General features: G+C 41.8%; 1 protein-coding gene across 4 annotated transcripts in view; it reads left to right on the forward strand.

Annotated features, from left to right (window-relative positions):
- Positions 1–22,862, forward strand: part of maml3 (mastermind-like transcriptional coactivator 3) — a 639,372-nt gene that overhangs the window by 470,384 nt on the left and 146,126 nt on the right. The gene's annotated exons all lie outside the window — the stretch shown is intronic.

Below are 22,862 nucleotides of genomic sequence, written 5' to 3' on the forward strand. Positions count from 1 at the left end.
AAACCAAGGAATTCACTGCGGACATTAGGAAGGGAATCAAGGGGCCAGTGACCTACCGGACAGCAATGGAGTGGGTTGATTGCATCCACATATCAGTGGACCTCTCCTAGGGATAGCAACCATATCGAAGGCACCCCAATGCCTCTAATTTTGAAAAAAATCTGAGGAGGTTTGACATGTCGTCAAATAGAATACCTACTTCTACAGGTGTGAAGTGCCAATTGATGAAATAGACAAAGATGATGTAGTCAAACAATAATCATGGCTTTTATTAGCAGAAACTTATGGTACAATAATGAAGGACAATGGGTGCATACACAGTTATACCCAAGGGGAGTATCTTTAATGGTAGAGATAATGCACAGCCAATGTTAGTAAGGCAAGGCTCGCCGAAGGGAAGACTGACAGCTCTGCAGAGATTAACCACAAGGTGCACTGTGGAAAGAATACTGACTGACTACATTACAGCCTAGTTTGGAAACCCCAGGAATGCAGAGGTGGAGAGAGTGAGCAAATATAAGTTCTTGGGAGTAACTATCTTGTAGGATCTTTCCTGGACCCAACACACTAATGCCATGTCAGCTCCTCAACTTCCTCCAGAATTTGCAGAGGTTTGGCATAACGTCAGCAAACCCTGACAAATTTCTACAGATGTGTGGTTGAAAGTGTGCTTTAGGTTGCATCACAGTCTGGCATGAGGATGCCCATACCCCTGAGCATAAAACCCTGCCAAAGATAGTAGATGCAGCCCTGGACATCACAGGCAGAACCCCTTCCTACCATCGAGAACATCTACAGGGAACACTGCCATCAGAGAGCTGCAGCAGTCATCAAGGATCCACACCACCCAGCACACACTCTGTTCTCACAGCTATCGTCAGGAAAGAGGTGTAGGTGTCACAAGACTCGCACCACCAGGTTCAGGAACAGCTGCTACCCCTCCACCATCAGACTCCTCAATGACAAACTCAATCAGGGACTCATTCCTTTTGCACTTTATTGTTTATTTTTTATCCTCTCTGTATGGCACAGTCAGTTGTTATTATTTGTTTACATGTGTACATTGAGTATATCTTTTTTTTGCACTACCAATAAGTGGTAATTCTGCTGGGCCCACAGGAAAAAGAATCTCAGGGTTGTATGTGATGTTATGTCTGTATTCTGGCAATAAATCGGAAATCTGAAGGTAACAAACACAGCCAGATCTATCACAAGGTCTGACCTCCCATCCTTTGCAGACATATGTGTGAGGATATAGAGAAGCATGGTCACAATCACTTCTTCAGGCACAATGTTCAAAATCAAAGTCAAAAATTCAAATTTATTTGCAAAGTGCATACATGACATCACACACAACACTGAGATTGTTTATTTCTGCGGGCCAAGCAGAATTTCTAATTATTGGTCATTATAAACTGTACTCAAGCGCAAAGAAATTAACACAGAAGAAAGAAATGTAAACAACTGACTTTGCAAATACAGAAAAATAAATATTTTGCAATAAATAATGATCAAAGTGAGAGTCCTTAAATGAGTCTCTGAATGAGTCCGTTGTTCAGGAGTCTGATGGTTGAGGGGCAGCGACTGACTCAGAATCAGAATGTGTTGTTTTGGAGCAGTTTTATAGCAAATAGTGCTATAAATTATGTTTTCAAAATAAATAAATTAGTGCAAAAAGAAAAGAAAGTGAGATAGCTTCTGTGACCATTCAAAAATCTGATGGCAGAGGGGAAGAAGTTGTTTTTGTACTGTTATGTGTTCATCTTCAGGCTCCAATACCTCCTTCTTGACGGAAGCAGTGCGAAGAGAGCATGACCTAGTTGGCGAGGGTCCTTGAGGACAGAGGCTGCTTTTTTGAGATACCGCATCTTATAGATGTCCTCATCAAGTGAAGACTGATGCCGATGATGTCACTGGCTGAGTTCACAACTTTCTGTCGTGTTTTCCTGTCCTGTGCATTGGCATCTCCATACCAGACAGTGAGGCAACCAGTCAGAATGCTCTCCATGGTACACCTGTAGAAATTTGCAAGAGTCTTTGCTGTATAGCCACTGGTGAGCCTTCTTTGTGAATGCATTGACATGGAGGCCCCTGGATGTTTACACCCAGGAATTTGGTTCTTAACCATTTCCACTGCTGACTCCTTGATGACGACTGGTGTGTGGTCTCCTGATTTCCCTCTCCAGAAATCCACAATAATTTCCTTACTTTTGTTAACATCGAGTGCAAGATGTTTTTTTAAATATTTTAGATTTTCAAAAATCCAAGTAACAATACATTTTTTCCAACAATGGTGAATATCATACAGGTTCTATTTTATCCCTTACCCCTCTCCCCTCCCTCCAGTATCCTAATACAAAAAGGAAAAGATTACATAAATTGAACAAATACAAAGAACAGACTAAAGTCAAAAACCTTTAAGGGAACAAGAAGAACCCAAAGAAACCTAAAATAAAAGGACAAGGACCAAAATACAAGAGCACATCGCCTATGTCATGACTCACTTCACTGATTTTGAGCATTCCACTACTGACATGGTTGGTTGTCTTCTTCTTCTTTGGCTTGGCTTCGCGGACGAAGATTTATGGAGAGGGTAAAAGTCCACGTCAGCTGCAGGCTCGTTTGTGGCTGACAAGTCCGATGCGGGACAGGCAGACACGGTTGCAGCGGCTGCAGGGGAAAATTGGTTGGTTGGGGTTGGGTGTTGGGTTTTTCCTCCTTTGCCTTTTGTCAGTGAGGTGGGCTCTGCGGTCTTCTTCAAAGGAGGTTGCTGCCCGCCAAACTGTGAGGCGCCAAGATGCACGGTTTGAGGCGATATCAGCCCACTGGCGGTGGTCAATGTGGCAGGCACCAAGAGATTTCTTTAGGCAGTCCTTGTACCTTTTCTTTGGTGCACCTCTGTCACGGTGGCCAGTGGAGAGCTCGCCATATAACACGATCTTGGGAAGGCGATGGTCCTCCATTCTGGAGACGTGACCCACCCAGCGCAGCTGGATCTTCAGCAGCGTGGATTCGATGCTGTCGACCTCTGCCATCTCGAGTACTTCGACGTTAGGGATGAAAGCGCTCCAATGGATGTTGAGGATGGAGCGGAGACAACGCTGGTGGAAGCGTTCTAGGAGCCGTAGGTGATGCCGGTAGAGGACCCATGATTCGGAGCCGAACAGGAGTGTAGGTATGACAACGGCTCTGTATACGCTTACCTTTGTGAGGTTTTTCAGTTGGTTGTTTTTCCAGACTCTTTTGTGTAGTCTTCCAAAGGCGCTATTTGCCTTGGCGAGTCTGTTGTCTATCTCATTGTCGATCCTTGCATCTGATGAAATGGTGCAGCCGAGATAGGTAAACTGGTTGACCGTTTTGAGTTTTGTGTGCCCGATGGAGATGTGGGGGAGCTGGTAGTCATGGTGGGGAGCTGGCTGATGGAGGACCTCAGTTTTCTTCAGGCTGACTTCCAGGCCAAACATTTTGACAGTTTCCGCAAAGCAGGACGTCAAGTGCTGAAGAGCTGGCTCTGAATGGGCAACTAAAGCGGCATCGTCTGCAAAGAGTAGTTCACGGACAAGTTTCTCTTGTGTCTTGGTGTGAGCTTGCAGGCGCCTCAGATTGAAGAGACTGCCATCCGTGCGGTACCGGATGTAAACAGCGTCTTCATTGTTGGGGTCTTTCATGGCTTGGTTCAGCATCATGCTGAAGAAGATTGAAAAGAGGGTTGGTGCGAGAACACAGCCTTGCTTCACTCCATTGTTAATGGAGAAGGGTTAAGAGAGCTCATTTCTGTATCTGACCCGACCTTGTTGGTTTTCGTGCAGTTGGATAATCATGTTGAGGAACTTTGGGGGACATCCGATGCGCTCTAGTATTTGCCAAAGCCCTTTCCTGCTCACGGTGTCGAAGGCTTTGGTGAGGTCAACAAAGGTGATGTAGAGTCCTTTGTTTTGTTCTCTGCACTTTTCTTGGAGCTGTCTGAGGGCAAAGACCATGTCAGTAGTTCCTCTGTTTGCGCGAAAGCCGCACTGTGATTCTGGGAGAATATTCTCGGCGACACTAGGTATTATTCTATTTAGTAGAATCCTAGCGAAGATTTTGCCTGCAATGGAGAGCAGCGTGATTCACTATCTAAAAGGAGTATAATTACATCTGCTGCAGATAGGGCTGCCACACCTAACGAATGTGCCAAATTTCTTCCTCAAATTGTGCGTGATTTTCTCGAGGGGAATAAAACTCTGCATTTCCGTATTCCATCGTGTAATATTTAATTGGGAGTCAGACTTGCGTGTGACCGCTATACATTTCCTGGCTACTGCCATGGCGACCTTTACAAACTAAATTTGGTATCTGGACAGTTTAAAACTCACATTTATAAAGTTTCCAAGAAGGTACATTCCAGATTATGTGTAAAATCCACTTTGTAATTTTTTTTCAGAATGTCCACCCTGGTCCTCTCAGAGGATCTCACAGCCAGGTTGGAGTGCAAAATTGTTGTTGTGACATCACTCAGTGAGCTAATCTATCTCACTCCTGTATGCAGTGATCGATGACCATAATATCATTGTCAAATTTGTAGATGGCATTTAAATTGTACCTATCCACAAAATCATGGGTAGAGAGAAAGCAGAACAGTGGGCGTTAACAATGAGGAGGAGACGTTGTTTCCAATTTGTACTTACAGTGGTCTTCTGATGAGGAAGTCAAGGATCCAGTTGCAAAGTGAGGTGTAGAGGCCCAGGTTTTGATACTTGTGGACCAGTACTGAGGGTATAATGGTGTTGAACGCTGGGCTATGATCGATGAAAAGTAGCCTAATATACATGTTGCTGTTGTCTAGGTGATTCAGGATTGAGTGGAGAGTCAGTGAGATTGTGCTGTAGAGCTATTCCTGAACCTAGAGCTATGATTCAGTCATAAATAATGTGCAAAGTAAATTAGTCTCTCATTGAGTTTTTTTGTTCGATGGAGTCTGATGGTGGAGGGGTAGCAACTGTTCCCAAACCTGGTGGTGCGAGTCTTGTGGCACTTATACCTCTTTCCTGATGGCAGAATGGGTCCTGGATGGTATGAACCCTTGATGATTACTGCTGCTCTCCAACAGCAGCGTTCCATGGAGATGTTCTCGATTACAGGGAGAATTTGCCTGTGATGTATTGGGCTGTGTCCACTATCTTTTGCAGGGCTTTCTGCTCAAAGGTATCAGTACACCCATACCTGAAGGTACAGAAGCCTGAAGTTTGGCACCTTAAAGTTCAAGAATAGCTTTTCTCCCACAGTTATCAGGCTCTCCATACTATTGTAACCAGAGCATCTCTTCAAAAGCACCAAAGATTTGTTGCACTGTCAGTGAATCATGAATATTTATTATTTATTTATTTCTCTTTCTTTGATTACCATTTTTTCTCTCACACGTTTATCGTACTTAAATTGTTAGAGTGTTTTATATACCTGGGAAGCAGCAACACCAAGACTTTTATTGCATCTGTATATTGCACTAAAGATGTGACAGTAAACTCTCATTCATTCATATGTCATCTAAGAAGTGATATTTTTCTAGTTTAGTCCTTTGGCAATTCTGAGGTCTTTCAAACTGATCATCCTGCGAGCTTCATTCATTGTAGAAGGCTAGAATGCCTTTGGCTGATCTACAATTAGCCATTGGACAATCATGAGAGATTTGAATCGTGAGCATCTGAACTGGACCTTTGTGCATATGTTGTCATAATATGTATTGTTCTCAGTGTGATCATCTTTCTGAGTCAAACTGATTAAAATGATTTTAGTTTTCTATATGGTGTCCTTGATGTTTATCTATCAGATACATACAACAAATATGTTATAACTATTGCTACTTTAATGCCCCTTTTACCTCAATACTTGTTATGGAGTCTGACACAAGTGCTATTGCTTGTAAGCATCACTTCACATTACCCAATGCATGTCAGGTGCTGCAGACAAAGTGTGCCTTCCATTGCTGTTACTAGGTGGCATATGTCTGGTTTATGTTCCGAAACTCAGTTATGGTCAGACACTTAGTTTACTTCAAAGTCACACAAAAAGCATATTTCAAGAAAATAGACATAGTAGCTGGGATGAGCTGGCAGCCAACTAATCTCAGTGGCAACCAAAACCTTCATCTTGTTCTCAAAGGTAAATAAAGATAACTGGCAAAGAAAATTTAGGAAACAGGTTGCTTTCCCGCATGGAAACAACTGATAACTCTGTAGAGCAGGGGTGTCAAACTCAAATTCACAGAGGGCCAAAATTAAAAACTTGGACTAAGTCGTGGGCCAAACTAAATATTTATTGAAAATTTTCAAAAACATCTGCATGTTTTCTCTTCTTTCAACATATGTAATGTTAAACTTTAGGATATAACTTTAGGAGGATAATGTTACAGGTCAGGAGTAGGTAGCTCAAGTTCACCCTTTGCTTGACCTGAGGGAAACATTTTTGGTCCCTGTGGAGATGTAGTCAGCATTCACAGGCTGTGTCCATTTTGGCCTGCATCAGGACTCAGCATTTCCTGCTCACTCCTCAGGCTCTAGGCCTCTATTCACCCTCGACTCACCTTCCCTCTACCTGACCAGTCCTTTACCCAACCTCTACTCACCCCTCACTCCACTCGCTCTGCCTCTACCCACCCCATCCTATACACGCCCCTCTACTGCCTCTCCTCTCAACCTGTTCCTCCCTCTACCCGTCTCTCACCCTCTAATCACTCCTCCCCTACTTGCCCTGCCCCTCCCCTTTTACCTCTTCCCTATCCACCCCTCCTTCTACTCATCCCTCCCTCTAACTGCCCCTCGCACTACCATAACTTCCCCTGCCCATTACTCCTCACCTACACCCTCTGCCTACCCCTGCTTACCCACCCACTCAGGCCCAGCGCGCTGCCGATCAGCCTTTGCGGACAGCCACCATCTCTCTCTTCACGTGCAGGGCCGACCAGCCGTCCCTGGGGTCCGTGCGGGTGCAAGCGCTGAAGGCCGTGGCGACCGGGAGAAGTGCGCTCGCGCTGTGGAAGGGCCGTCCGGTACCAGTCACGCAGGGCTCACGCTGCCCGGGGGCCGTGCGCAGCCTGCCATGCCCGTCGCGCCGACAGGAAATCACAGGCGCTCGCCAATCTGCCGCACCGCTCGACAGGTGGGAGAAGTGACTGGTTGTGCGGGGAGCCTTCCAACCGGCTTGCCGGCTGATGACATCGACAGACTTCTCATGTTACAATTTCTCGGGTTACAATGGGGAAGGATGTGCAATGAAGGGGGAGGATGGAGGGGGTGACATTACCAAAAAACAGCATCGGCTCTCGCTGCAGGGCGGGTCACCTCTAATACATTTTTGAAATGATCTTGCGGGCCAAATATAATTATATCGCGGGCCAAATTTGGCCCGCGGGCCAGAGTTTGACATGTGTGCTGTAGAGAAATCAATGGGTTGTACCTCTTTAATCCGGCGATGTTGCGACCTGGCCATTGCCGGACCAAAGAAAATGCCAGAAAACAGAAATTTACCCCGAAGGGAATGCTTATTAGTACTAGCACCATCTTGTACACCTCTTGGATGGGCTGAAAATACAGCTGAATATGAGAAATTAACAGGACTGTATCACCAAAACATTTGGCTGCAGTGTAAACACCGCCGCCCTGGTGGCAGATGAACAAACTAACGGCGGCAGATTCAAATCGTGCTGGACCACGAGAGCTGTCGGACCACAGAGCACCAGATTAGAAAGGTACAACCTGTACTGAGTTACTTCCGTATCCCTCAATGAACCATTATAAGCATCATCATCAAGCTGAGTGATCATCGCCAATACGTATTCTATGCAATACTCCACAGTTAGACTGCTATACAACTTCTTCAGACTGATAGTGATGCCTGATATTTTTCAAATGTGCTCCAAGAAATAACTCATGTGTCAAATGGCAATCTGGGCTCAATTTGGATGTTCCTGACTATGCTATTCAGTGGTCTTGGTTCTTCATTCTGCTATCCATCTGAAGGCAGTACCGTTTCCTTGATCCAAATTCCTGCAGGCAAAGGGTGGACATAGAAATAACCAGCCACTGAAAAAAGTGGGACTTGGGTGACATTTCTATTTGACCAACAGAGTCAGAGAGGTATTTCTGTGCCTCCATTTCCAGGTCTTCCATGCCTCATATTATCATCTATTTTTCAGATTAACTTTGTAATACAACCAGATGCAGCCAGTGTGGTTTTATTGAAGGGCGTTGTGAGATCCACAAAGGTTCAATTTTTGATCTGAATGTTCTCTAAATATTGTGTGGTAGTGAGGATCATTGCAGTTCTGCCATTTCTAAATCTACATTAGTTGTCAGACAAGTTTTTTTTGGGCACATGTTCACTGAGTTAGCAAAGCAGGGAAATTATTCCTGCCCTTGCATTTAGATAGATGGATTACTGGTACACCCCTCTACTCTTGTGGCATGATTTCATTTGTCATATGCTCAAAAAGCTCATCAAAGTTTGACAGATGGTATTTGCCAGCCTACATCTCAGTCATTATAATAAATCTGGTGCCTTGTCACCATAGATAAATTTGACAGCATAATGATTTCAGTCAATGAAAATTCTCAGGCAGTGACTGTTGTCCATAAGAGATACTGAACTTCTAAGTTGTTGGTCTATGATTTGATCTCCTCTGGTGGTCTTCCAATTTAGTACCGTCTTAAACCATTTTTTGGCAGTTTTCTTAAATTTGGATCCTTTCAAAGAGAGCCATCAAAACTGGTCAGAAACTCATCTCCAGATAGTTCATGGTCTCCATTGAAACCATTTTGTAATGTGCAAATTGGGATTCATCAAGATTTTTCTACCTTCATCAATTTTCCCCACCTAGCTGCTAATGTTATTAGAAATTTTCTGGAATGAGTAATTAAGCAATAAAGTCTGCAGATGCTGGGATCAAGGATGATTGAAAATTATCGTGATCAGAGAAAGCTCCTTGTTGCAGAGTGCAATACACAAATGCAATGGAGAAACTCAGCAGGTCACACAGCATCCTGAGGAGGGCTGGCAACAAAGGGCCTAGGCCTGAATTGTTGATTACCCTTACTTCTTTCTTATGGATACTGTGTGACCTGCTGAAGTTCTGCAGCATGTTTGTGTATTGCACTCTGGAATAAGGAGCTTTCTTTGATTGCTTTGCTTTTCAACCATACTTGGTAACATTGGTCTCTTTAGCAGAGCAGGAGCCATTCTTAATGTTTACTGAGTTTTGGTTTCTGTTCTATTTCGGAGTTTTCCAAAGCTGTGCTGTGCATCCTGCTGCTACTCTACATTAGACAATGTACAAATTGTCTTTTTGGTTCTCATTATTGCAACAATTTGCATGTGTTTCCTAACATCTTCCACATTCAACAAAGGTAAATAATGCAGTCTGAAAATGAATCGCTTAGTCCCTCAGCTCCAGTGAATGCACTGGTCCAGCGGGGAACAATCTCATACCTGAATTTCAAGATTCAGATCGATAACCATGAGTTCCAGTGACTCCTTCCCTGCTGCACAGCTCCTGACCCATTATTACTAATAATTCCAGTGTGTGAATGGGATTTGAGTCAAGGGAATTTGGTAAGGATTCTTCCCCACTCTCTTGGGTCTCTTCATCCTGGCTAGTTGAATGTTAAGGTGGCAGGAGAAGAGATTGGTTGAGATGGTTGGCTGGTAATCCTCACTCCAGCCATACCAATGACTTTAGTTATTGACGTAGATCTTCCATGGCACTCATTAAAATGGAGAAATAGTCACATCTACCACCCTCTATCCACAGTTGGCTTTGTACATTGAACATGGAGATGGCTGTTCCCCTCTCAGTGAGGATCATTCATTCAGCCAAGAGCTATGCTCTACCTATGCTGCCATCAGGACAGCTCATCCAGATTTTGATTACCACCTTGGATAAATGTTTTGTGCACCTTTGGAGATCAGACAGGTGGGACCATCTACAGAGTAGAATAAGCCAAGTTCTAAGCCTGTAATTAAACTCAGCATAATGTGTAAGTTTCAAGATGTTTATAGAGGAATCAGAGTCATGAATTCTGACTGTCCCTTAACATTTTTAAATTTATATTTGCATACTTTAAAGATGTATGTGCAGTCCAAGTGACATAAAAGATGGAGATGTGTCAAAAAACTTGGCTGAATGGTGCACCAACAACAACCTTGCACTCAATATCACCAAAACTAAGAAGCTGATTGCTGACTTCAGGATAGGAAAGGCAGAGGTGTACGATCCAGTGATCATTGGGGGATCAGAGGTGGAGAGGGTAAGCTCATTTAGGTTCTTGGGAGTCACTATTTCGGAGGATCCTTGTTGGACCCAACACACTAATGGCATCATGAAGAAAGCATGTCAGGAGTTTGCAGGGGTTTGGTATGACATCAGAAACACTGGCAGATTTCTACAGAGGTGTAGTGGAAAATGTGCTGACCAGCTGTATGACGATCTGGTATGGGAGCACCAATGCCTTTGAGTGTAAAGCCCTCCAGAAGGTAGTGGACATTACAGGCAAAACCCTCCTTATTATTGAGTACATCTATAGGGAACGCTGCCTGCGGAGGGTAACAGCAGTCATCAAAGAGCCTCACCGAGCCCAGGACATTACAGGCAAAACCTTCCTCACTATTGAGTACATCTACAGGGAACACTGCCAGCGGAGGGTAACAGCAGTCATCAAAGAGCCTCACCACCCAGCACATGCTTTTCTCGCTGCTGCCAGCAGAAAGGAGGTACAGGTGCCCCAAGACTCACACCACCAGGTTTAGGAACAGCTGCTACCCCTCCACCATCAGACTCCTCAATGACAAACTCGGGAGAGAAGTCACGTGATGGAGTAGTGGCCGGTCGGGGAACTCCAGCCCTCTTCGGAAAAGTTTAAAAAAACACAGAAAACACAAAGGCACAAACACGAAAATTAAAATAAAGTGAAAGTAAAGGTGGGAAGAAAATGGCAGCAAAGAAAGAAAAGTCGAAAGCAACGGGAAGAAGAGAAGAAGAAAAGACATCAGAAGAAGAAGGTGAAGGCCTTACCTGTCCGAGGAGAGAGAAGCCCGCTCCCTAAGGTCAGTCGAAGTTCCGAGCTTGGGACTACTAAAATGGCTCGCGGAGCCAAGCAAAAGTGCGCAACCGCGCATGAAAAAAAAAACACTGACAGGAGGGGGGACCAGCTGAGGAGTCGATCTCCACAGCTGAGAATGACAGCTGCAACACAACAACAGGAAGAGAACATAGAAAATATAGAGAACAAGAAAGAAGAGGATAAAAAGAAAACAAGGAAACAACAGATGACCAACCCAGAGGAAGAAGAATAAGAAGAACATAGAGAAATGGAAGAAGAAGGGAAAGGCAAGACAATGGATTTTTTTTTAAACAATATATAGAATCAGTAAAAGAATGGCAATTACAAGAATTTAGTGAAATAAAAAGAAGAATTAAAAGTGCAGAAGAAAAAATGAATAGATTAGAGATGGTCATGTCAGATATAGGAAAAAGAGTGGACAAGGTGGAAGAACGAGAAACAGCCATAGAAATGGAAGTAGAGGACTTAAAAAAGAAATTAGAAGAATCTGATAAAAAAGTTAAAGAGACACAAGAGCTGTTAGCTCAGAAGATAGATATAATGGAAAATTATTATAGAAGAAATAATATAAATTTAATGGGCCTTAAGGAAGATGAAGAAGGCAAGAATATGAGAGAATTTATAAAAGATTGGATCGCCAAGGTCCTAGGAAGACCAGAATTACAGGAAGAAATGGAAATAGAAAGGGCACATAGAACATTAGCCCCTAAACCACAGCCACAACAAAAACCAAGATCCATTTTAGTAAAATTCCTAAGATATACAGCAAGAGAAAATATATTGGAGAAAGCAATGAAGAAAATAAGAGAAGACAAAAAGCCACTGGAATACAAAGGTCAAAAAAATTTTTTCTATCCAGACATAAGTTTTGAACTCCTGAAGAAGAGAAAGGAGTTCAATACAGCAAAAGCAAATCTATGGAAAAAAGGATATAAATTTATGCTAAAGTACCCAGCGGTACTTAAAATAGTTATTCCAGGGCAGCAAAACAGACTATTCTCGGAACAGGAGGAAGCACGAAAATTTGCAGAACAACTACAAAACAGACAGAGAGATGAAGACATGTAAGGAGAGCAAAAATGACCACGAACTATATGTATGTGTATGTGTGTATATGGGTATATATATATATATATATATATATATATATTTGTGTGTGTGTGTGTGTGTGTATGTATATATGTGTGTACATGAGTGTATTCGTATTTAAAAGAAAATATATAGAGTATAGATAAGAATTAATAAGGGAAAGAAAGGGAAGAGAGGAAGTAAGGAGGGAATTAAGAGAGTGACCTTTGTTATATATGAAAATTAAAATCTTTTCTGGGGGGGCTGGGTGGGGAGGAGTTACGGTCACTGCGAAATCAGTTGATGCTTGCGAGTGAATTCGCAAATCCAAATGGAGAGGGGAGATGTGGTTGCCCGACAAGGGATAAAGGGCAACTCAGGAAGGGGAGGGGATAGTGGGGTTAAAGAAATTTTAGATAGGAGAATAAGGGAAATGTTTGATGTTTTAGAAATGTTGTCTTATAAAGTGTTCAAAACAAGAAAGCAGAAATGGATAAGAAGGAAAGGTGATGATGAGGAAGCGGAAAGGAAAGATAAACAAAGTATGAAATGGCTACGTTGAACTATATGACTTTAAATATTAACGGAATACATAACCAAATCAAAAGGAAGAAACTGCTAAATTTACTGAAAAAATAAAAAATTGATATAGCATTTGTGCAAGAAACACACTTAACTGAAATGGAGCACAAGAAATTAAAGAGAGATTGGATAGGACACGTAACAGCAGCGTCGTATAATTCAAAAGCCAGAGGAGTAGCTATATTAATCAGTAAAAATGTACCAATTAAAATAGAAGAGGAAATAATAGATCCAGCAGGGAGATATGTAATGATAAAATGTCAGATATATTTGGAGTTTTGGAATTTACTCAATGTATATTCACCTAACGAAGAAGATCAAAAATTTATGCAAGATTTTTTTTGAAGATAGCAGACACGCAAGGGAACATACTAATAGGAGGGGATTTCAACCTTAATTTGGATTCAAACATGGATAAAACTGGGAAAAAAAATTAACAGAAAGAACAAAGTAACCAAATTTATAATTAAATCGATGCAAGAAATGCAACTTTTGGATATATGGAGGAAACAACACCCAAAGGAAAAGGAATATTCATATTATTTGGGTAGACATAAAACATACTCAAGAATAGACCTATTCCTGTTATCAGCTCGCTTGCAAGACAGAGTTAGAAAAACAGAATATAAAGCTTGAATATTATCGGACCACTCACCCCTGATATTGACAATAGAGTTAGAGGACATCCCTCCAAGAATGTATAGATGGAGATTAAACTCCATGATACTTTAAAGGCAGGATTTTAGAGAATTAATTGAAAGACAAATTAAAATGTACTTTGAAATAAATACGGAATCAGTGAAAGATAAGTTTATACTATGGGACGCAATGAAAGCGTTCATCAGAGGGCAAATAATAAGTTATGTAACCAAGATGAAGAAGGACTACAATCAGGAAAAAGAGATAATAAAAAAGCTACCGAATAATAAAACACCAGGAGAGGATGGATTCCCAATAGAATTCTATGAAACATTTAAAGATTTATTAATTCCTCCCCTCCTGGAAATAATCAACCAGATTGATAAAGCTTAACAGATTCATGTAAAACAGCAATAATTACAATAATACCAAAGACAGGGAAAGATCCACTCGCACCAGCGTCATATAGACCAATATCTTTACTTAACACAGATTATAAGATAATAGCTAAACTATTAGCAAACAGATTAGCCGACTATGTACCAAAAATAGTAAACCTAGACCAAACTGGATTTATTAAAAAAAAGACGAACAACAGACAATATTTGTAAATTTATTAACTTAATTCATGCAGTAGAAGGAAATAAAGCTCCAACAGTAGCGGTTGCTTTAGACGCAGAGAAGGCCTTTGACAGAGTAGAATGGAATTATTTATTCAAAGTACTACAAAAATTCAGTTTACCAGAGAAATATATTAATTGGATTAAAGCATTATATAAGGGGCCATTGGTGAAAGGGACAGTAAATGGATATATATCAAAACAATTTAACTTAAGCAGATCAACAAGGCAGGGATGCCCACTATCGCCCTTATTGTTCGCGTTAGCCATAGAACCACTAGCAGAACTGATAAGACAGAAAATAAAATAAAAGGGATAAAAATAAAAGACAAGGAATATAAAATCAGTTTATTTGCAGATGACATTATAGTATACTTAACAGAACCAGAAATATCAATAAAAGAATTACATAAGAAATTTAAGAAATATGGAGAAGTGTCGGGATACAAGATTAACTCAAATAAAAGTGAAGCAATGCCAATGAATAATGCGGATTTCTCAAAATTTAAGAAAGAATCACCATTCAGATGGCAAATGCAAGCAATACGATACCTAGGTATACAAATAAATAAAAACCTCGGCCATCTATATAAACGCAATTATTATCCACTAATGAAAAAATTACAGGACGACTTAGAGCATTGGAAAGACTTGCCACTAACACTAATAGGAAGGATAAACTGTATTAAAATGAACATTTTCCCAAGGATACAATATCTATTTCAGGCATTGCCAATACACTTGACGGAGAAATTCTTCAAGGAGTTAAAGAAAATAATAAGGAAATTTTTATGGAAAGGGGGGAAATCGAGGATAGCACTAGATAAATTAACAGAATGGTATAAACAAGGAGGCTTACAACTGCCAAATTTTAAAAATTATTATAGAGCCGCACAATTAAGGTACCTATCAGATTTTTATCAAACAAGGGAAAAGCCAGATTGGACTAGATGAGAACTAGATAAAATAGGGGAGAAGATACCCGAACATATATTATATAAATGGGATGAAAAATTGGTACAACGTAGGAATTCTCCAGTATTACATCATCTGCTCAATATTTGGAAGAAGATACATGTAGAAAGGAATAAAACAAATTACCAACTACCAAAACAAATGCTGACGCAAAATCATCTAATCCCTTTTACAATAGATAACCTTTCCTTTAGAGAATGGGAGAAAAAAGGGATTAAAAGAATAGAAAATTGCTTTTCTGGAAATAAATTATTATCCTTTGAACAAATGAAGGATAAATATAATATAACTCACGATACAGTGTTGGCATACTACCAACTGAAATCCTACTTGAAGGACAAATTGGGAAGCAGTCTGAGGTTACCAGAGGGAAGTAATTTTGAATATGTGATTACAGACACAATGATAATCAAAAAATTTATAACAAACATGTATATTAAACTACAAAAAAAGGAGAACGAGGAAACAAATGGTAAAACCAAACAAAAATGGGAACAAGATCTAAGCATAAAGATAAAGAAGGAAACATGGGAGAAGCTATGCTCCGGAACCATGAGAAATACAATAAACATGAGGTTACGTATGATACAATATAACTGGATACACAGGCTATATATTACACCTCAAAAGTTAAATAAATGGGACCCAAACAGTAACTGACAGATGTTTTCACTGTAAAAAGGAAATGGGAACAACAATTCATGCAATCTGGACATGTGAGAAAGTGAAAAAATTTTGGGAAGATCTAAACCAGATATTAATTAAAATCACAAAAAGCAATATACCATAAAACCCAGAGATCTTCCTCCTAAGTATTATAAAAAACAAAGAATTTGGACTTGATTTGGATGGTGCACAAAAAAGATTTGTTAGGATACCCTAGCTGTAGCAAAAAAATGTATTATGTCAGCCTGGAAATTAGAAGATAATTTGAGAATACAACAATGGTATATTGAAATGAATAAATGTATTCCATTAGAAAAAATAACATATAATTTAAGAAATAATATTACAATATTTGAACAAATATGGGAGCCATAAATGAAACACAATAGAGAAAACCTACCGGGGACATCTACCACCTAAAATGACAGAAGGAGAAGGGAATGAAAAGAATTGACTCAGTGGAATTTCTTGTTTGTTTTTATTGAGTGACAGCATTGTTTGACGGGTTTGATGTGTCTTGGATTCTGAACTTTGAATGAATGGGAGGGGAGGTGAGGAGGGTGGGTTGGGAAGAGGGGGGGGGGAGAAAACGACACTGTATATATTTGAAAAGGAAAATATATGTATCTTGATCAATGTGTGTGAAAAATAAATTTTTTTTTAAAAATGACAAACTCGATCAGGGACTCATTTAAGGATTCTTATTTGTGGCGTTTTTTTTTTATTTTCTTTGCTCTCCCTGTATTGCACAGTCGGTCTGTTTTTATTCGTTATCTATTTACAATTCTTTTGATTGTTTACATGTTCACGCTGTGTGCAGTTAATTTTTGCTCTACCAATTAGTGCTAATTCTGCCGCACTCACAGGAAATGGGAATCTCAGAGTTGTATGTGATGTTATGTATGTACTCTGACAATAAATCTGAAATATAGTGAGAGTCAGAATGTTCAAGGACAGGTTGTTCCTCTGCTTCAGGAATATGTCTGGAATAGGCCTACACTTTTGTACTGTTCAGAGGTACATTTGATAGACTTACAGCCACTACTTTTATTGCAAAAGCTCATCACACCTGCTTGGTGAGGGGACCACTGCTGCTACATGGACTACTGATACCTTCTCTTGGCAATCCCTAGAATGGAAACAACCTGTTGCTCCAATAGTAATTGGCAGCAGGAAGAGAAGGAGCATTTGGGATTTGCAATCTGGATTGAGAGAGGTTGGAGAAGCCCCAAGAGGAACATCAAGGTCTGTGGAGGAGTAAGGTGGTGGGCCTGCCACTGGAGTGGCAACCCCAGAGACAGGATCTGAATGGTCTTGCTTCTGTGCCTTTTCACTCAGGCGATGTAGACTGACCTCTGTAGACCTCTGCAGAAATGTGAACACATCTTGACTGTGGCTTACTGAGGAGTCAAGCATTAATTACAGAATTTGTCGAAGGAGTTCCATTAATTGTGCCCAGTTTGCGGAAAATAGTTCCTGCTCCCTTTGCAGTCATTTTTGCCTGAGTCTAACTGTGTTAACACAGTAATTATTGGTCCATGCTGTGGGCTAGTTTGATTTTGTGTCTCTGTCCTCACCACCCCAATGCAGATAATATATATATTAAGCACTATTTTTAAACTATTTTTCTGTTACTTCCTCAGTGTGATAAATAAGATGAGCCCGTTTGTTCTACTGACTAATTCACGAAACCATACATCTATGCAAGCGAATTAACAATATTTTTCATCGAGTCATCACAGGGAGTAGAGATTTGCACAGTCTCAAGTGGTATTATTGTTTACAAGGATGATGTTGGTACAAGGGAAGGGGAAGGTTCTTGTGCCCCAGATACATCAAACACATATCCTCCACCATGTGCTTTTGATTTTTCCCCATGGTGATATCAGCTTCAAAATGATGCCTCTCTTAAAAAAAATGATGCCCCTTGCTCACCATGGCAACCACTATATTTTCCACCAGAGTGAACATTTTTTATATACAACCTGATCTTTTTTTTTATCCTGCTGGGATAACAATTGTAAATGTGGTTCATGAAGGGACACTAGGAATGACTGATAATTTGTATCTCTTGAGGCATTGAATTTAGCTGCACTTTGGTTTGGTTTAAATAGATCACAAGCAGGAACATATACTTTTTGTCACTGCTCATTAGCTGCTTCCTGAGAAGATGCAGTGCAGTTTTACAGTCATCTCGTATGTAAAGGAAATCATTAGTCTGTCTGTTGGAACTTTCTTGTCTTGTCAGTGGCACCATTTGCATCTGTTCTGGTGCTGTACACCCCAGGGACTTGTTTCCTGTTGTGGTTCTTAATGTTTACTCCAGATAGTTGATTTCTGTTAGTCACAGGATGTCATCTTGCTCACAGCCTGTACGGTACTGGATTACTCAATGTACGTACGGTTGTGTGTGTGGTTCAGGGATGTACTTACCAGTCAGTGCTGCCTCTATAATAGGCTTGCCCAAAGTACCTGATAACAGGGTGAGAATGCCATAATGGTCCAACGTGTGTCAGAGACATGTTGTCCTGCACATTCAATCATTTCTCAACATTATGTCCATTTAGCGCTTGAGAGAAAGGCCGATGTTAAAAAACAGATCAGATTATGCTTGTTGGTGGGGATTAAAGTTTGCAGAAGATGGGAAAGAGCAATGAATATTGCAGACACTGTAGAACAGTAGAATTAGGCAATTGAAACTAATGTCAAAGCAATGCAAGAAATGTGGGTATTATTTGCTGTTATTTGACATGAGGACTCCACAGTCAAGTTTATACAGACTAAAACAAGAAAAAATTATATCTGATATTCCGTGTTCAATTATAAAACCAATTTTTTTTTTACCAGCGGCACTACCATCAGGATGATTTTAGTAACATTTTACTTGCAGCTATTGAAAATATCTGACAATCTTCAAGCATGATTTAGGAGGGAAAGTGTGGAAGAAAGATCCCCATGAAATGGAAGGAGAGAGAAAAAAAACAGGGTGACATCCTTTGAGAAATGGGGAATATAGAGAGAGAGAGAGAGAGAGAGAGAGAGAGATGCTCTTGGCAGACGGATGTCAGAGAAAGACAAAATGGAAATCTTGTTAGAATGCGAGCAGTGTAGTGTTAGTAGGCTCATTGGGAAAGGGAATGATGAGCCATGAGTAGATCTGCACTTTAAACTGATGACTTCACAGTACCACAGGTGTGTGTTGGTGATCAAAAGTTGTTTGTACATTAAGGAATGGGAAATATTTCAGATTCTGTTATTGCCTCCAAACAAATAAAAATGTACTCATTCTATAGGTAACACCTGACTTGGCACGAACAACATAGACCTTAGATATTTCCAGGGTTCAATCCCTAGTGTGTGAACAGACAGCAGTACCTAACTAACTGTGATGAATTCAGGATGCTTTAGTTGGTGTTAGCATTTGTGACTGAAAAAACGTCCCATGATTCCAATTCTTGATCGCTGCTCAGGGAACCTGTGCTGTTTGTCAATGTCACCTGAGCATAGGATAAAGCTCAGCTGTAATCTCCCCTGGGGAGAATAGAAGTATCTAGCAGTCATTGCTTCTGATTTCATGCATTGTTTGTGATATTTGCATTATAATGAACACTATGCTGGATCTGGTGATTTAGTTGGCATTTATCAACATGACCTTGCAGGCGCCTCAGATTGAAGAGACTGCCATCCGTGCGGTACCGGATGTAAACAGCGTCTTCATTGTTGGGGTCTTTCATGGCTTGGTTCAGCATCATGCTGAAAGCCTGCAAGCTCACACCAAGACACAAGAGAAACTTGTCCGTGAACTACTCTTTGCAGACGATGCCGCTTTAGTTGCCCATTCAGAGCCAGCTCTTCAGCGCTTGACATCCTGCTTTGCGGAAACTGCCAAAATGTTTGACCTGGAAGTCAGCCTGAAGAAAACTGAGGTCCTCCATCAGCCAGCTCCCCACCATGACTACCAGCCCCCCCACATCCCCATCGGGCACACAAAACTCAAAACGGTCAACCAGTTTACCTATCTCGGCTGCACCATTTCATCAGATGCAAGGATCGACAATGAGATAGACAACAGACTCGCCAAGGCAAATAGTGCCTTTGGAAGACTACACAAAAGAGTCTGGAAAAACAACCAACTGAAAAACCTCACAAAGATAAGCGTATACAGAGCCGTTGTCATAACCACACTCCTGTTCGGCTCCGAATCATGGGTCCTCTACCGGCATCACCTACGGCTCCTAGAACGCTTCCACCAGCGTTGTCTCCGCTCCATCCTCAACATCCATTGGAGCGCTTTCATCCCTAACGTCGAAGTACTCGAGATGGCAGAGGTCGACAGCATCGAGTCCACGCTGCTGAAGATCCAGCTGCGCTGGATGGGTCACGTCTCCAGAATGGAGGACCATCGCCTTCCCAAGATCGTGTTATATGGCGAGCTCTCCACTGGCCACCGTGACAGAGGTGCACCAAAGAAAAGGTACAAGGACAGCCTAAAGAAATCTCTTGGTGCCTGCCACATTGACCACCGCCAGTGGGCTGATATCGCCTCAAACCGTGCATCTTGGCGCCTCACAGTTTGGCGGGCAGCAACCTCCTTTGAAGAAGACCGCAGAGCCCACCTCACTGACAAAAGGCAAAGGAGGAAAAACCCAACACCCAACCCCAACCAACCAATTTTCCCCTGCAGCCGCTGCAACCGTGTCTGCCTGTCCCGCATCGGACTTGTCAGCCACAAACGAGCCTGCAGCTGACGTGGACTTTCCCCCCTCCATAAATCTTCGTCGGCGAAGCCAAGCCAAAGATCAACATGACCTAAAAGTGAGATTCCAGGTTTCAATCCATGGTCTGTGCTGAAGTAACTGATCCAAGAGATTGGAACTGTTAGGAAGAAAATTACCTCTATTCAGTTCTACAGCCATCGATGGTACTGAATATACAAAGCAGAGAGTATAGCCAGCACCAAAACTCCTTCACATGTTTAACTAACGTTGGTGGCAGGCAATGAATTTCTCTCTATCTCTAGCCTAGGGAGAGAAATAGAATTAAGGAATTTTCACACAAAGAAGCCATTTTTCCCATCTTGTCTTGATTTTTTGATCTTGATTGTACTCCAATAACACAGAGCACATCGATGTCAGGAGAGAGAGCAGGATTAATTACAGTTATAGTGGACCCAAACTGAATTGATTTTACAAAGAGTGTGAAGTGATCAAGCTCTAATGACCACTGGGCTGTGTTGTTGGTAGGTTAGGACTGTAATGTTCATATGGTTCGAGAGCTTTCACACTACTGAACTATATTCAGCATGTTGTGGGTGTCTGTCTGAGTTGGCATCTTGCTTGGTGTTATACTATCTAATATAATCTGTGAGGTGGTGTTCTAAAGATCAGGTGCCCTTTGCTGAAGCAATTTGGTTTTCAGGCTCCTCCAAATACGTGTCTCAAATATGGGAACAGAAGGAAAGTTAGACTTTAAACTAAATTCTGTGACAAGAATTATTTTATTATTTCTATACCTTGATGACACAAGGTGCTGAAGCCATCATGAGTATGTCAAAGGTTTAGGTGCTGGATAAAAAGCAACCCTGCTGTAACAGCAAAGTTGCCACTAGTGCAAAAACGCAGAGACAGTGCTCCCCCTCAGGGGCCCATCCGCCCAGTCCGACTGGATTCTGGTCCGTACAAGCTTTAAACGGTTAAAGGAGCCGATGGTGGTTTATTTTAAAATCCTGCAACCACAGGAACTGGGCCCAAGATGGCGGCACCTATGATCAGCAGTGACCACAAAGGGTTGTGGACCAGGGAAGCAGAGGACTGGCGCAGGGTGCCAGAAATGGGAAGAACACCCCCCCCCCCCCCCCCCCCACCGTTTGAGAAGAGAAGCTGAGGAGATGACCCCGACAGGATGGTGACCACGGTGGTGGACCAGCAAAAGAAGACACAGGTGGCCAGTTGCTGATGACTTGAGGCAAGGAACCCTTGCAGGCTGCAAACTGCTGAAGACTGGCTCGAGACTAGCTGAAAGGGTACCAGGTATTGGAACCAAGATGCAAGAGGGTGCCAAGGGAGCTGTGGATTTCTTGATCATGTCAGAGATTTGGGTCTGGAACTCAGGTTAACAATGGTTAAGACTGAAGGTTGTGGGATTGCGAAAGTGCTGGTGGTGAATCCATGGACACTCAGTGACTCTAGGGGAACTATCTTTTGCTTTTCTTTCTTTGATTGTCAGGAGCACTGGACTATTTCTGCTGATGGTGAATCTTTGTCTGCCTTTAAAGGAAATTTTGTGTAATATTACATTTTCTATTTTATTACATGACGGCAAAAGAATCTTGAATCTTGAACTCAGCAGGTCATGCAGCATCCAAAGGATTGAAAGGTAGTCACTAGACCCCAGCATCTGCAGGCTTTCTAGTTCCAACAGACGAAGTGATTTTTCTTGTTATGTTTCTGGTCTAGATCATGCAGTTGTTAGAATTGCATGATTAACTCTGAAGATGGGTTGAGGATGGCCTGAGTTGATGAGCAGCTTGCATGGTGATAAAAAACCGTTCTTTAAAGCAGACTTGACTAGCATTTGTTTCTTTCCTGAGTACAAATCCATATGAATGGATCTGGAGTATGACGCGTGCAACTAAATTCAATGATTTATTGCCTGCCTGTTCTGGACCCTGTTTACCACAATGTTGTGCAGCATTCTAAACAGCAGGGACACTGGGTCCCTTCCTAGTTCGGGGACCCAGAGATCGATCATAATATCTCTGATGCTTGAACAGATGTCAGTGAAAAAAGCACAGTGAAATATTTTTATAAAATGTTTGAAGAGGCTCACGAGGTTATAAATAGGGATGTGAAAAAGATAGCTAAATCATTGTCGCTCCTGCATCCACACATATTCTTTATTTTCCCTGGAGCCTCCCAATACCGATGACTGCTGCAGAGTTTTGGTGAGCTGCCACCCAGGAGGAGCAATAAGAATGCTTGTGTAGCAGGCCGAGCGACCGAGAAGGAGCCTGCGCCTAGCACCACGTGCAGGCTAAGGAGTCCTCCACTTCCGTGCAGCATCACACCAGGCTGAGATGACGCAATGACATAATTTTCGGAAGCCGGTGGGTATGTCACCGGAAGTGGGCACTGGGCGGATGTCTCTTTATTCGGTAGCGCTCACACGAGAATGCAGCAACTGGCTGAATCCACAGTCGCAGCGCCTGCGACCAACGCAGTGG

Source organism: Narcine bancroftii, chromosome 3, assembly GCF_036971445.1.
Source record: "Narcine bancroftii isolate sNarBan1 chromosome 3, sNarBan1.hap1, whole genome shotgun sequence".
NCBI lineage: Eukaryota > Metazoa > Chordata > Chondrichthyes > Torpediniformes > Narcinidae > Narcine > Narcine bancroftii.